The following is a 14,281-nucleotide window of genomic DNA, read 5'->3' on the forward strand; positions in this document are numbered from 1 at the left end:
TCGACGAGGAGAAGATCGAGTGTATAGTCCAATTCCCAATACCAACGACAAGGAAAGAAGTTCAACGATTCTTAGGCCTCTGCAATTGGTATCGCCGGTTTATTGAAAATTTTTCGAAGATTGTCGTTCCGCTCACGGAGCTGACGAAGCTGAAACTGAGATTCAAGTGGTCAACGGAAGCGGAAGATGCATTTCTAAAACTCAAATCAGCTCTGGTTGCCGCGCCAGTTCTGGTGATGCCCGATTACTCGAAGCCATTTGCCATAGCCTGCGATGCGAGTGACTCGGCAATAGGGGCTGTCCTCACACAAGAAATTGACAACGAAGAGCATCCAATCTGCTACTTTTCGCAGAAACTTTCGTCATCGGAACGGAAATATTCCGTCACAGAGAAAGAGTGTCTGGCGGTGATTCGTGCCATTGAAAAATTCAGAGGATATATAGAGGGGGTACGATTCACTGTCCATTGTGATCATGCGGCGCTCAGCTACCTTAAATCGATGAAGAATCCTACAGCACTAATGAGTAGATGGCTCTTGCGACTAAATGCTTTTGATTTTGATATCAAATATAGAAAGGGAGCAATAAATGTGGTTCCAGATGCACTATCTAGAATAGCAGCAATGTTCACCGGCGATGCGACAAAAGACACATGGCATCAACGCTTATTAGAGCGGGTACAGAAAAACCAAAATGAATTCCCCGACTTCAGAATAGTAAACCATGAACTCTATAAGAATTGTTCATGCATTGACGAGCTAGGCTCGCGAACTCACATTTGGAAGAAAGTAATTCCGGAATCAGATCGCGTTCGTATTATGCAAGAATTTCACGACAAAGCCTCGGCAGCACACTTGGGATTTCACAAAACGTGGCAAAAGCTACAGGTACACTTCTATTGGCCAAAAATGAGGGATGACGTTTCAAAGTATGTTAGGAGCTGCGCCATATGCAAGGCTTCGAAAGCGCCGAACACATCCATGATGCCAAACATGGGAGCGGCAAAACCTGCCCGTTTGCCCTGGGAACTCATAAGCATCGATTTCGTCGGGCCGTTCACACGCTCACGACGGGGAAACACAGTCATGTTAGTCATAGTAGACTGGGTAACGAAATATGTGATAGTTCAGCCAATGCGCTCGGCAGATTCCCTGAAAATGATTGATTTTCTGGAGCAGCAGGTATTCTTGAAATTCTCAAGGCCACGAATCATTCTGTCCGACAATGGAAAACAATTCGTCTCAGTCGCCTTCAACGCCTTTTTGGCCAAGCATAAGATCACGCATATGAGAACAGCATTCTACTGCCCCATGGTGAACAATGCAGAGAGAGTGAATCGTGTTCTGACAACGAGCATTAGAGCTCTTTTGAAGGAAGATCATCAATCGTGGGATGAAAACATAGCCGCCATCACCGCTGCGATTAATAGCGCCAAACATGAGGCCACGGGTATTAGTCCACATTTTGCCAACTTTGGGAGACCGCTGATTTTACACACGGATCTCTACGCACAGCAAGAACTTAACACCCAGGACGATCCGAAGCTAGCGCAAGAGGTACGTCTATCATCGATCAAGCGCATACAGAACTTCGTGATACAACGTATAAAAAACAACCACGAAAAATCTAAACAGCGTTACAATTCACGTACGAGAACTGTATCGTTCAAAATAGATGATCTAGTATGGCGTCGGAATTTCAGTCTATCATCAAAAACGGATAAAATAAACCAGAAATTGAATCCAAAGTTTATACCTGCGATCGTGAAGGAAGTGCGAGGCGCTAATTTGTACACCTTGGAAGACGTGGCGACCGGAAAAAAAGGTCAGTACCACGCAAAAGATATAAAAGCGGATTAGATTATACAGCTATGTCGTCAGGCTAGATCCTGCCAACCAAGAGCCTTGTGCTCATCAAAACACAAAATGGTTAAATATCCGGCGAGGCGTGGTGAGCAATAACATTTCGAAATCTACCTCCCCGCTGAGACATGGAAAGGAAGCTCCACGTCGCTAAAATCCTGGCGCTGGCCGTTCGCAAATCGGGAGAAATTTGCACCCTGCGAACTGGAAACGGGTCGCAGGGAAAACACGTCGTGTTTCATATAAAAAAATCAGCTATGTCCGCAGAATAATGTCTGCCAACCAGGAGAAGATCAATCCCCAACAAAAACACTAGGTGGAAACCCCGTTTGCCGAACGAGAAAAATCGTGCACCTTCGCTGGCAACGGACTGCCACCTTCGCTGGCAACGGACTGCCACCTTCGCTGGCAACGGACTGCCACCTTCGCTGGCAACGGACTGCCATACTCGCTGGCAACGGACTGCCATCTTCGCTGGCAACGGACTGCCATCCTCGCTGGCAACGGACTGCCACCTTCGCTGGCAACGGACTGTGATACTCGCTGGCAACGGACTGCCATCTTCGCTGGCAACGGACTGCCATCTTCGCTGGCAACGGACTGCCATCCTCGCTGGCAACGGACTGCCACCTTCGCTGGCAACGGACTGCCATCCTCGCTGGCAACGGACTGCTATCTTCGCTGGCAACGGACTGCCACCTTCGCTGGCTACGAACTGCCATCCTCGCTGGCAACGGCCTGCCATCCTCGCGGGCAAACGGAATGCCAAACACCGCTAATAACGAACGGTCAAACACCTATAGCAACAAACGACCGAAGAAGGTGGACAATAAACCGCGGAAATCCACGGGAAACATATAATCACCGCGCTAAGAATGTAGGGTCGAGCCGCTGACATCAAGTTTCCCAACGTATGACTACGAAAAGCAGTCGATTCGCACTGAGATCAAACCGCCAAACGTCGCTAACAGAGACAACAGCTACATCCGCAAGAAGACTTTTATGCAGCGTCACTCGTAGACCAGCTTCGAAATACACGGAGATCAAAATCAAGACCTCGCAAGCATATTCAAGCACGTTTAAAGACGTTCCACCACTAAATGCAACATATCTCAACAAAACATACGTAAGTCGACAAGAAATCACAACGCCACATGTCAGCTGCTCTAAATCGACCAAGACGTCAGAGTGATAAACAGCTCCCGAAAATTATCAACGCACACGGCGTCAACTTCATTCTGCCTGGTGGCTCTAAACGTCGCAGTGGATCAGAGATCGGAAGGAACTGCATCCATCTGCAACTATAAAAAGCACTTGATGTACCCAGTGGGATCGAATCGAGAGAAACCAACGTAAGCGTAAAAGAAAAGCACGCCTCAAATCTACCGATATGTTGTTAGAAACCAGCTATGTCCACAGATTTATTGGTCAACAAGAGGAGAGCAATCCCATAAAAAAAAAAAACCAAGTGGCAACACCGTTCGCAGGTCGTAACAGATCGCGCGCCGCGATTGAGAAAACAACATCGATTAGACAAATTTCAAACATTCCATTCAAAACACAGTATTCAGCAACAAAGAAAAAGCAATCACGAATTAGTCAATTAATTGCCCAATGGCCATAGTGTGTGTGCCTAAGTTCACAATATGCATCTTCCTACGTTTGGTAAAATCGATTATCGTTGAAACCAAATAGGGATCGTCATGAAACTCTTCCAGTACCAAAGGAACGCGAACGAGAGGCGCGGCGTTAAATCCTCTTAAAGGGCTCATGACGATTTGGGTAGAGGAAATGCTCCCTTTCCTGGGATTCGGTCGAACGTATAATCAAAAAATTTTACCAGAATTTGGTTCAGCAGTTTGGGCACACCATGAGAGCACGTGTGGAAATTACTCTTTTCGCGCATAGCGATATTCAGATCGCAATTTTTGGCAGAATTAGCTGTCGTGATACAAGCATTTGGTTATAAGTTATAAGATTAGTTATGGAAAGTAGAAGCTTCTGATTTGGCGAGCAGAAGGGCTCGCACAATTGAGTTTAGATGGAGGAAAGTTATGTTGAAGCTCGTCTTCAAATCATTTTTCAGATCTGTATATTTCCACACAAGCAAGATAAAATTTTACGAGTTTTTTGTGAGCCGCCAATAGTCGTCTCACAAAAAACTCTGCTCTCATGGTGAAGTTGTGTTACATGATTAAGCCACATTTGCTGTAGATTCATTTGCTGGTAACACATAGCTTGCTGGCAACACATAGCACACGCAACACAGTAACGCTCGCTCATGCAACATTATTTCCCGCTCACGGGAGATACTCGCTAACGGAAGTGGCACAACCGAACGTTGGCGATCACCAATACATATGCCAACGAAAGCAAAGCCACGGATCGCCTACGAGGCGGGAGAAGTTGTGCAATCGTCAACCAGAACGGTTGAGTTTACCGTCTCGCTCGAGACGAAGAAAATTAGATACCGCGAATTAGCACGGTTGAGTGCACTGCCTCGCTCGATACGGGAAGAGTTTTGTGTGCGCCGGGAAAAGTGACCTTTTCACGAACAGGCACGGCCGAGCTCCACGTGTCACTCGATTTGGGAAAAGTGGTGTGTCTGCCGGGAGAAAAAATTGTGCGGCGAGTAAGCACGGTGAAGTGCACCGTCTCGTAGGAGAATAAAAGGGTCTGGTGCCCGCGTGGTCTAGTGCGCCGTCCCGCGGGGATACGAGGTCGAATTTTGTGTGTCAGCACGGTGATGCGGTTGCTCGCAGGAGAAGAAAAGTGTATTCGGGAATAAGTATACGCACTCGGTTGAGTTTGTTCCCCCCACGGCCATTGAGTGTTCGTTTTCGGAGGCATTGGTTTGGTGTGTGGTGGTGGCGTGAAGATCCACCGGATACGGGGTCGGCCATCTGGCAAGGAAAGCTGGTTTCCCGTCATTGTGGCAGGGCCACATTTTTTTAGTGTGTTAACGTTGTGCGGGCGCTTAAATCCGACACAAAGAGCCGCGCGAACCGTTAATCCGTAACGGTAATATCACGCGGTATAAGTTGGCTGTGTCTCACCTGACCCGCAAGACGCGGTTGCGGTACACGTGGCAGAGGATCGATTGCTGCACAAAGGAAGCAACGAAGAAAAGGCTCCCGTTCTACAGGATAAAGAGCCAGGCGGAGGACAAAGGGAGCCAATCAGGGAGCGTCACGCTTCAAAAGGTGAGTGAGCATGTGTTAAGTGTGTGTGCGTGTGACATTTTGGCCATTGTGTGCATTCGGCAATTACAAATACAGCATTAGATGTGGAACAGCGTTACAGGCATGATGGCGGCGTTGAGATCCGCTTTTAGATGCATGCCTTAGAGTAGAGCGAGAAGGCGATAACGCAAAATTGATTAAGATGAGCGAAAATCGCAACAATTTGTTGCATTTCATTACCCGGGGTACAAACAACCGAACAGGTAAACGAAGTGCCCCTATTGCAACGTAATTTGGAAGGGCGGAACCCTCAAAAGTCACACGAAAAGAGTTTGTCCGATTGAGAATTCTTTTGTCATTTTTATATGACACAGATTTCAGTCGATCGCATGCAAGAATCCTCACAGTTTTTAGTGTGGAATTCTTGAAGCGACCGACACCATCGATTATATCTTTTCGGGTCAAACCCTTTTCGGTTATTACGCCGTCTATTTCGACGTTGCAACAGGGTACGTATACACGATACTCAATCGCAAAGAGGTCGCAGCGCGTTATTTTGTTCGCTTGGGTACTGCTTGAGACGACAACTCGTAGTTTGTCTGGCCCCATCCGTGTAATCTCGGTAACGTCAGAATTTTTTTTAGTTAGTTCCTTCGAGATGCGAATGACATTGAGAGGTTTGGATTTTCGTCTAAAGTACACAATGAATGGGCCTTTGGAGCCTTCAGGGTATTCTTTAGGACGAAAATCCTGTTTCTCGTCGATTTCCTCATCTTCGGAACTATCAACTTCGTAAACAAAATTTTCTACCTCAATTTCTGCTTCATCCTCCTGCTCTTCAGGAGGAGGTTCGGTATCAGAAATATTCAATTGTGTCCTTTCCACCCTCAGCCATATCAGAAAAATCGGCCAACTGTTCGATATGAACAGAATATAATGATTATCAAAATGAATAAGTAAAAAAATATATTATAAGGTTATGCTGGGGATAATATTTATATCAATTTATTTTATTTATATAAATTATAAAATGAAAAAAAGTTCCAATAAAATTTCAACGGTAATGAAACCAAGGAAAAATAGGCACCCCTAATTCCAACGTTTGCCGATATGGTTAACACACAGATGAACAATGGTGTAAATCGAGCACAGATGGTAGAAGGAATGATAGGAGGACAAAAGAAAAATAAACTTATACTTGCCGTTGCTGTGTGGCGTGTGTGATGAATTTTTTTTTTTTTTTTTTTTCCAATTCGTTTATTTGTAAGGCTCAATCGCATAAGCTTTGCGGAGCCGCTAACTCAAGTTTTGTTTATACAAAAATTTCATCTTAAATCTATGTTTAGTAGGTTTCGACCGATTACTCGCGGTTTACTCGAGGTTAGAGGGGCAACAATTTTTGTGGGACGGGTCAGGTTAGGGATATGGATATGAGGTATCATTGTCTCAACCGAGGGTTGCCGCACGCACTGTAGCATTGTGCATAATGACCAGGGATAGCATCTGGTGTTCGACTAGCTGTCGAGGGTGGGCGACGGTGAGATGAGGGGACAATACAAACAAACTAATAATGAAAAAGAAAAAAAACACAAAAGCATTAAATTCTTATACTAGACCGTTTCACAAACATATAGATCAACTGCATATAGCAGATGTCGCGAGTTCCCAACACGTCTCTAACAGGAACATAGGGTTGTCTTCCTTGGACCTCAAGGGCATTCAAAAGGTACTCTCTGGCTGCGTAATTATCCGTACATTGCCAAACTGCGTGATCGATGTCATCGTAACCGTTTCCACACCGACAGACATTGTTTTGAACAAGATTTATTCTGTGGAGGTGCACATCTAGCGAGTAGTGGTTGGACATAAGTCTACTCATTACACGAATGAAGTCACGACTTACGTCCAAGCCTTTGAACCACGCTCTCGAAGAAACCTTTGGAATAATTGAATATAACCACCGCCCAAGACTTCCAGTGTCCCAATCGGTTTGCCAACTCAAGAGGGAACTCTGACGCAGTAATTGGAAAAATTCATCGTATGAAATCTGTCTATCAAACAATTCGCCTTCCTGGGCACCCACCTTTGCTAGAGTGTCCGCCTTCTCATTGCCAGGAATTGAGCAATGAGAGGGGACCCATACAAAGGTTATCTTATAAGATCTTTCGATCAGTGCACTCATCTGCAGCCTCACTTTTGTGAGGAAATAAGATGGGTGCCTACTAGTTCTCATCGACTGGAGAGCCTCAAGCGAACTGAGACTATCCGAGAAAATGAAGTAATGGTCTGCAGGCTTGTTGGAGATCATCCCCAATGCGAAGTCGATTGCTGCCAGCTCAGCAACATAAACGGAACAAGGTTCCTGCAGTTTACGGAAGGCGCTCGAATTTTCATTGAAAACACCGAAGCCAGTGGATCCATTGAGGCGAGACCCATCAGTGAAGTATCTTTTCATGCAATTGACTTTTGAGTACTTTCGGTTAAAAATACGGGGAATGTAAGTTGATCGAAGCTGATCTGAGATTCCAAGTATTGCTTGTTTCATCGACAGATCGTATTCAATTGAGGAACTGCTGATGGTGAAGTGAGCACGGTCTGGAGTAAACGATGGAAGACAAATATCTGACGAAATATAGTGGTGGTAAATTCTCATAAACCGAGATTGTATATTTAGATGAAGAATTTTTTCAAAGTTTTCAATCAAAAGTGTGTTCGTGACTCCGCATTTCACCAGTATTCTGAGAGAGAGTTCCCAGAATCGGTTCTGTAGAGGAGTTACTCCTGCCAGAACCTCGAGACTCATGTTATGCGTTGAGTGCATACAGCCAAGAGCTATACGCAGACAATGATATTGAATTCGTTCCAGTTTTAGAAGGTGACTTTTAGCTGCTGAGAGAAAGCAAAAAGAGCCATACTCCAGAATGGATAGAATAGTTGTTTTATAAAGTGTTATGAGATCTCCCGGATTAGCTCCCCACCACGTGCCGCAAATCGAGCGGAGGAAGTTGACCCTCTTTTGACATTTTTGCTTCAAATACGTAATGTGGGTATTCCAAGTGCATTTTGAATCAAACCAGACACCAAGGTACTTGAAAGTCAATGATTGGGTAATGCTTCTGCCCAAAAGCTTAAGTTGCAATTGGGCTGGGAACCGCTTTCGAGTAAACACTACCAGTTCGGTTTTCTGCGGCGAGAATTCGATCCCTAAGTTCCTTGCCCAAGAAGACAAGTTATCTAAGGAATTTTGCAATGGTCTTTGCAAATTTTCGGCATGGAGACCTCTGACGGAAACCACACCATCATCTGCAAGCTGTCTAAGCGTGCATTGTTCTGCCAAACAACTGTCAATATCTTTCACATAAAAATTATAAAGAAGGGGGCTCAGACATGAGCCTTGGGGTAGACCCATATAACTATTTCTGGAAGTTGTCAGTTGTCCAAGGGTGAAGTTCATTCGCTTTTCTGACAACAAATTGTACAAAAAGTTATTCAAAATTCCAGGAAGTCCACATCTGTCCAGATTGTCTGACAGAATTTCTATGGTAACCGAATCAAAAGCTCCCTTAATATCCAAGAATACTGAAGCCAATTGCTCCTTGTGCGCAAAGGCCAGTTGAATATCTGTAGAAAGCAACGCTAGACAATCGTTTGTTCCTTTGCTCTTGCGAAACCCAAATTGTGTACTTGATAGCAAATTATTTGTCTCGATCCATTGATCGAGTCTTCGAAGGATCATTTTCTCCAACAATTTTCTAATGCACGAGAGCATAGCAATCGGACGGTATGAGTTATGGTCAGACGCTGGTTTGCCAGGCTTTTGAATTGCTATTACTTTGACCTGTCTCCATTCGGGTGGCACAATATTGTTTTCTAGTAGGGTATTGAATAAGTCTAGCAAGCGTCTTTTCGCGATATCGGGAAGATTTTTTAGAAGAACGAATTTAATCATATCGCTTCCGGGTGAAGAGTTGTTCGATGAAAGAAGAGCCATAGAAAATTCCAGCATTGAGAATGGTCCGTCCAGAGGTCCACTGCTCGGAGACGTTTCTCGAAGAGTATGTTGGGCTGGAACTGAGTCTGGACAGACCTTTTTCGCGAAATCGAATATCCATCGGTTGGAGTATTCTTCACTCTCGTTGGTAGATGAGCGGTTACGCATGTTGCGAGCTACCCTCCACAAGGTACGTATTGAGGTTTCACGAGAAAGACCTTCAATGAAATTGCGCCAGTAACCGCGTTTTTTTGCTTTAATTAATTGTTTCAGCTGTATTTCAAGCTTTGAATATTCCTCGAAGTGTGTGGATGTTCCATGTCTACGAAAAGCTTTGAAAGCATCAGATTTTTTCAAATACAGTTTTGTGCATTCATCGTCCCAGCCAGGAGTGGCTGGTTTTCTTTTAAACGGAGCACTTGGAACTTTTCTTTTTTGTGCTTCCAGTGAGCTTTTATACATCAAATCGACAAAGAATCGATATTCTTCCAATGGTGGAAGTATATCTATTGATTCGACACCGATTGTTACCGCCGTTGCAAATTTTTGCCAGTCGATGTTCCTTGTTAGATCAAATGGAACTCGAGATGGTTCAGTGGATTGCGGGCTACACTTGATTGATATACTGATTGGCAAGTGATCGCTACCATGGGGATCATTGATGACCTTCCACTGGCAATCCAATGATAACGAGCTTGAGCAAAAAGAAAGGTCGAGACGACTTTCTCGAGCCGGAGGTTTTGGAATTCGTGTCGCTTCACCAGTGTTCAAGATAGTCAAGTTGAAATCGTCACATAAATCGTAAAAAATAGCCGCTCTGGCGTCATCATAAGGATCACCCCACCCAGTACCATGAGAGTTCATATCACCCAGAATTAGAACTGGGGATGAGAGAATCGAGACTAGATTCCAAAGATGACTACGGCTAATGTTAGTATTTGGAGGAACGTATACTGAAGCTATGCAAAGTTCTTTACTCTTTGCAGTTATTTGACACGCGACAATTTCGACGTCTGATAGAGCTGGGAGAGGAATTTTATAGAAAGAGTAGCACTTTTTGATCCCCAAAAGTACTCCTCCATAAGAATCATTTCTATCCAGGCGAATAATGTTAAAATCGTGGAAGTTGAGTTCAGTGTCAGAAGAAAGCCATGTTTCAGAGAGGGCAAATATATCACAATCATAATTTTGAAGTAAAAATTTGAACGAATCTAGTTTTGGCACTAGACTACGGCAGTTCCATTGTAGCACATTGATCATATCTTCTACTACGCTAGGGGAATTATCCATCGAATGATATGATTGATGCAAGGAGGGGCCATGAAGCAGTCAATTGCTTAAGATAAGACTTTAAAGATGGAAGCAAGGCAGAAATAAAGCTTCTGAGGGGGTCTTGAATTTTTAACGTGTTTAGTATGAAGTCCACAATGTCCGAAAAACCTATCAATCCTCGATTAGACGCGAATTTTCTACGAGAAGTTCGAGGAGCAGCGTTTTTATTTCTCTCTTCTCTGGGTAATGACGTAAAATCCTTGCTGCAACCAGGAACTGGCTGAGAAGGAGCCTTCGGATTCGTTTTTTTATTACTATTACCCTTGGAATTAGACAATCTTCCGAGGGTCACTTTAGGTTTCTTACGGTGCACCGTTGGTGAAGAGAGCTTTCTTTTTGATGATTCATCCTTTATTGAAGATTCTGGTGCAGCCGTAATATGACCCTCATCAGAATCAGAGTCCGATTCTTGAGATGACAAAACCGAAAATTGGTTTTCATCTTGAGCGGCTGATGCGGTCTTTAGCATTTCAGCATAAGTCCGCTTGGAGCGTCCAGCGATAGAACGCTTCACTTTATCGGAGTGCTGTTTGTACCTCGGGCACTCCTGTAGAGGGTGAGGATTCTCGCCACAGTGGATACATTTTTCCACTGTTTGTGTGCAAGAATCCTCACTATGTTTCTCGCCACATTTACCGCAACGAAATTTGTTGCCGCAGTGGCTAAACGAGTGTCCCAACTTTTTACAGTTGGTACAATTATAAACCCGTGGTACAAACAGGCGCACTGGGAAAAAAATATTTTCTACTTTCACATAGTTTGGGAGAACAGAACCTGCGAAAGTAATCCGAAAAGAGTGCGAGGGCTTATAAACTTTTTTGTTTTCTTCCAAAGATGCTGAATGCAGGCAAACGGTGCGCAACCGTCTATGAAAAAAAAACACACACACACACACACGCACGCGCGCTCAAAAACTCAACTTAAAACTAACTTAGACTAATAATTAACCTAAATTTAAGAAAAATATATAAATATATATATATCTCAAAAAAAAAAAAATTCTTCCAAAAAAAAAAACAGGAAGTGGGTTATATCTATGGTATAACCGCAAGGGTGACGTAGGACTATCGTTGATTTAGAGATCATTTGTATGAAGTTGAATCTGAATTCATTCTGAATGAATGAATATTTGGAGAACTTCGAAAACGAGAGCGTTACGTTGAAGGCACCAGGTTTTATGCATCCAATATTGGATTATTTTCAGTAACGATTAGATATTTCCACATTTTCCTCGATACTGGAAACCCACCAGTGGTTAATGCTAATTCGATAACCACCTGTTAATAGCACTTGATTGAAACATATTTGGTCACAGTGTTACATGGATAGAAAACATTCAATTAAACTCTTTCACATGAATATATTTTGAAAATTCCCAGAGGAACTGGCAGATTATTTTCAGTAACGATTAGTTATTTCCACATTTTCCTCGATACTGGAAGCCCACCAGTGGTTAATGCCAACTCGATAACCACCTGTTAATAGCACTTGATTAAAACATATTTGGTCACAGTGTTACATGGATAGAAAACATTCAATTAAATTCATTCACATGAATATATTTTGAAAATTCCCAAAGGAACTGGCAGATTATTTTCAGTAACGATTAGATATTTCCACATTTTCCTCGATACTGGAAGCCCACCAGTGGTTAATGCCAACTCGATAACCACCTGTTAATAGCACTTGGTTGAAACATATTTGGTCACAGTGTAACATGGATAGAAAACATTCAATTAAACTCTTTCACATGAATATATTTTGAAAATTCCCAAAGGAACTGGCAGATTATTTTCCAGCAATGATTAGATCTTTCCGGAACTTTCTCGATGCTGAATGGCATCCTAACGGAAAGAGTTCTGCGCGTGTATGTATCGATCCTTCGCCGTCCACCTCCTCCAGCACGTTAGGCAACGATGTTGTCTTGTCGATGTCCTCACGAAAAATGAATGTGTCTCACCACCAGAATATCGCTTAAGTATGCTTTTTGTGTGTGATTGAATCGAGAGAAGGTGTGGTTTACGATGGCAATTTGGAAGGCAAACTAGAGGGGAATGAACTCTCTGAGCTCGGAACTTTCGGCGACTGAGCAATAATCGATTGCGGGCGCATACAATATTGGATAAGGAAATATCCTACTGATGGGGAAGAATAATCTTCTGAAGCTATCCTGTTAATTGCGATTGATTGAAAAACCACAAAACCAAATGTATTTGGTCACAGTGTTATAGAAAACAGTGGATAGAAAACATTCAATTAAACTCTTTCACATGAATATATTTTGACAATTCCCAAAGGAACTGGCAGATTATTTTCAGTAACGATTAGATATTTCCACATTTTCCTCAATACTGGAAGCCCACCAGTGGTTAATGCCAACTCGATATCCACCTGTTAATAGCACTTGATTGAAACATATTTGGTCACAGTGTAACATGGATAGAAAACATTCAATTAAACTCTTTCACATGAATATATTTTGAAAATTCCCAAAGGAACTGGCAGATTATTTTAAGTAACGATTAGATATTTCCACATTTTCCTCGATACTGGAAGCCCACCAGTGGTTAATGCCAACTCGATAACCACCTGTTAATAGCACTTGATTGAAACATATTTGGTCACAGTGTTACATGGATAGAAAACATTCAATTAAACTCTTTCACATGAATATATTTTGAAAATTCCCAAAGGAACTGGCAGATTATTTTCCAGAAATGATTAGATCTTTCCGGAACTTTCTCGATGCTGAATGGCATCCTAACGGAAAGAGTTCTGCGCGTGTATGTGTCGATCCTTCGCCGTCCACCTCCTCCAGCACGTTAGGCAACGATGTTGTCTTGTCGATGTCCTCACGAAAAATGAATGTGTCTCACCACCAGAATATCGCTTAAGTATGCTTTTTGTGTGTGATTGAACCGAGAGAAGGTGTGGTTTACGATGGCAATTTGGAAGGCAAACTAGAGGGGAATGAACTCTCTGGGCTCGGAACTTTCGGCGACTGAGCAATAATCGATTGCGGGCGCATACAATATTGGATACGGAAATATCCTACTGATGGGGAAGAATAATCTTCTGAAGCTATCCTGTTAATTGCGATTGATTGAAAAACCACAAAACCAAATGTATTTGGTCACAGTGTTACATGGATAGAAAACATTCAATTAAACTCTTTCACATGAATATATTTTGAAAATTCCCAAAGGAACTGGCAGATTATTTTCAGTAACGATTAGATATTTCCACATTTTCCTCGATACTGGAAGCCCACCATTGGTTAATGCCAACTCGATAACCACCTGTTAATAGCACTTGATTGAAACATATTTGGTCACAGTGTAACATGGATAGAAAACATTCAATTAAACTCTTTCACATTTATATATTTGGAAAATTCCCAGAGGAACTGGCAGATTATTCTCAGTAACGATTAGATATTTCCACATTTTCCTCGATACTGGAAGCCCACCAGTGGTTAATGCCAACTCGATAACCACCTGTTAATAGCCGCGCGTGTATGTGTGTGTAGCGATGTCTTCCCAGGGAACCGTTTGTGGCATCACTCTCCTCCTGATAGGTTCCCTTCTGGCATAGGGTGCACAAACAGGCTCTTGGTGACACCGTTCATCCGCGCTTTCATGATAAATAAAGAGCTTCACCGCAACAGCGACAACATGCTCCAATCGCTGTTCAATTAGAACTGAGTGGATTTCCGAGCGCCGCTCGCTTATATACCGATTGGTGATTTCAATAGCCTGTTTTGAAAGCAATTTTAAGACTATTGAAACAAGTTTTTGGATCAAAAAGTAACAAGTATATAACGCGTAGACATTTTATCTTTCGAATGAATTGTTTATCATACCATTTCGTTCAGTTGTTTAGGAGCTATTAACGCTCAAAATCTCGGTCTCCGG

Source organism: Toxorhynchites rutilus, chromosome 1 (assembly GCF_029784135.1).
Source record: "Toxorhynchites rutilus septentrionalis strain SRP chromosome 1, ASM2978413v1, whole genome shotgun sequence".
In the NCBI taxonomy this organism is placed as follows: Eukaryota; Metazoa; Arthropoda; class Insecta; order Diptera; family Culicidae; genus Toxorhynchites; species Toxorhynchites rutilus.